Here is a 3,037-nt window from a genome sequence, read left to right on the forward strand (position 1 = left end):
ACCCAGGCACTGGAGGAATGAGACACGGGAGCAAATGGAAGAGAAGACGAAGGGGCGCCTGGGTGGCTCAGTTGGTTACGCGTCTGACTCTTGGTCTCGGCTCAGGCGATGATCTCGCGGTTCGTGAGTTCGAGCCCGGTGCTTGGGATTCTCTCTCTCTCTCCCTGTTTCTGCCCCTCCCCTGCTCGTGCTCCCTCTCTCTCAAAATAAATAAACTTTTTTAAAAAGGGGGGGGGAGGGGGAGAAGACTAGGGTCGTTAGGGCATGTTTTGCCTACTTCGAATGTTTGTCTTGTTCAAACGTACCACTCTGCAACCATTAAAATGACTGCGTAGCTCCCTGTATAGTAACACGGAAAGACAGTGTCGACACTTTTGGGTGAAAAGTTACAAAATGGCACGTCTGACTAATCTCCCGCATATAAACTTGCGACGATCTTGGTATCTAACATTAGAAGGAAGAACGTTCACTAGGTGTCGGTTAATAGTGGATTGTCTCTGAATCGTGGGCTTATGAGTGATCTTAATTTCTTCCGCGTACTCTTCTCCAGGACTTGAATTGAAAACGTGAGCTTCTCATCTTACCTAATGTACAAAGGCATTTTCTAAAGTTTATTTATGTATTTTGAGCGAGAGAGGGCACGCACGCAAGCAGGGGAGGGTCAGAGAGAGAACAGGACCAAGAAGCCACAGCTGGAAACAAGATAACACAAGATACTTTGACAAGGACAAGTTTTGAGGCAGTGATCAGGGGCAGGATGAGGACTGATGTGAAACAGAGGAATGAGGTGGAATCAGACAGGGTGAGTTTCACAGATAGGGTGGAAACCAGACATAAACTGAGGCTGTCTCTGGCCACATTGTGCTCAGTTCCTTTTTACTTATTTATTTTTTAACCGTTCATTTTTGACAGTGAGAGAGTATGAGTAGGGGAGGGGCACAGAGAGAGAGGGAGACACAGAATCCGATGCAGGCGCCGGGCTCCGAGCTGTCAGCCCAGAGCCCGATGCGGGCCTTGAACCCACCAACCAGCCCGACGTGGGGCTCGAACTCCCGAATCGCAAGATCACGACCTGGGCCGAAGTCGGACGCTCAACTCACTGAGCCACCCAGGCGCCCCTCCTTTTCTCAAAAATGAAAATGTAATGGATTGGTCTGACGTCAAAAATGTCTTCGTCCTAATCAAAGAGACCCAGGCCATGCCCTAAAAACTACATCTGTTGGATACACCTTATGTTAATTCTACTGGCATATTCGCAAAAAGTCGCCAGACTGAATCCCAAGGGTACATCTCAAAAGGTCAACGACACCAGACACGCTGTCTATACAATCCCTGCTGTACGCAAGTCTCCCAAGGTAGCAGCCATTTCTTAGGAATCTGGTATAAAACGGCGATGACGTTAAGCAACTATAAAATGGTGACAACATTAAGCAAATGCACTGACAAGTTCTAGGAGGAGCTTTGCAGGTGCCAAAGACACCTTAGTCAGCGGTTCCATCTGCCTCTATTCAAGTAAGCCCTGTAAATGGCCTTCCTCCCGGCCTCCACGTCCCATAAATAACTTGTTGACGAGTAGCAAAAGATCTTGGCAGGCATTTCTGGCCACGTTTGAACACGGAACGCGTGAAGAAACCATTCACTTGGTAATTTGTTGAGGACGGTGGAGGTTAAAAAGATTACTCCGATCCATAAAAAAGTTCTCCTTAAAGACACAAATTTTTCTTAACATGCTCCTTCACAAAGAGCCCTTTTTAACCTGTTTTTCATCAATATTCAAAAGGTAACAGTCCTGGGGGCGCCTGGGTGGCTTGGTCAGTTAAGCATCCGACTTCGGCTCAGGTCATGATCTCGCGGTCCGTGAGTTCGAGCCCCACGTTGGGCTCTGGGCTGATGGCTCAGAGCCTGGAGCCTGCTTCCGATTCTGTGTCTCCCCCTCTCTCTCTGACCCTCCCCCGTTCATGCTCTGTCTCTGTCTTAAAAATAAATAAACGCTAAAAAAAATTAAAAAAAAAAGGGGAACAGTCCTGGAGAATCTCTGCCAGCACTCATCACCTGATGCCTACAGATCTGCAGGTGTGGCAAAAACTGTTAATCACGAGGGCCTTTGCTTAATCTGCTTTAATTATCTCCATGGTCTACGTGGCAAACCCAAGTAGATTTTCTTCATGAAGGCAGAATTGTTATGCGATTTCCGGTGAGGCAAAATTGACGAGTCTAACTCGCATCTTCCGGTACGTGAGCCTACAGAAACCAAAGCTGTAACGGGTGTTTCGTCAAAGTGATTCCCAAACTTCGTGACTGATCTTCCTTTGGCTGTTGCTGGGGGTGTTGTTGCTTATTTTACAGAGAGAGCACCAGTGAGGTAGAGGGGCAGAGGGAGAGGGAGGGAGAGAGACAGAGAAAAATCTTAAGGAGGCTCCACCCCCAGCAGAGCCCAAAGCAGGGCTCGACCTCAGGACTGCGAGATCATGACCCGAGCCTGAATCAGGAGTCGGACACTTAACCCGGCCAGCCAGGCGCACCTTCCTTTTCCTTTCGATAAAGCAGAACCACGGCCCTGAAAATGCCAAGAAAAATATCACCCAGTGAAGTGCAGTCAGATCCAATGACTGTGCCAGAACGCTATGTCCCTGTGTTGAGAGGATGTACAGAAACACCTCCTAGCAAACTGATGACATTCAGTTTTTAAGTGCTTGCCTTCGAAATTGCTTATTCAACCCAAGGGGGTGAGGGAGCAGCTAATGAGCAATTGAGAATGCTTCTTGGGCCTCATTAATGCTGCAAAACACCGAAAAGCGCACGCACATTTCCTATCACGTACGCATAGATTGGAACTCCTCTCCCTCCCGCACCCTCTCTTCCATTCAGCTTCCTGGGAAGCTGGAGCCAAATATATACTTTTTGACTTTTTTTGATGTTGATATATTTTGAGAGAGAGAAAGAGCATGAGCAGGGGAGGGGCCGAGAGACAAGGAAAGAGAGAATCCCCAGCAGGTTCCTCACGGCCTGCGTAGAGCCCGACGCGAGGCTCGAACCC

This window comes from Lynx canadensis, chromosome X, assembly GCF_007474595.2.
Source record: "Lynx canadensis isolate LIC74 chromosome X, mLynCan4.pri.v2, whole genome shotgun sequence".
Lineage (NCBI taxonomy): Eukaryota > Metazoa > Chordata > Mammalia > Carnivora > Felidae > Lynx > Lynx canadensis.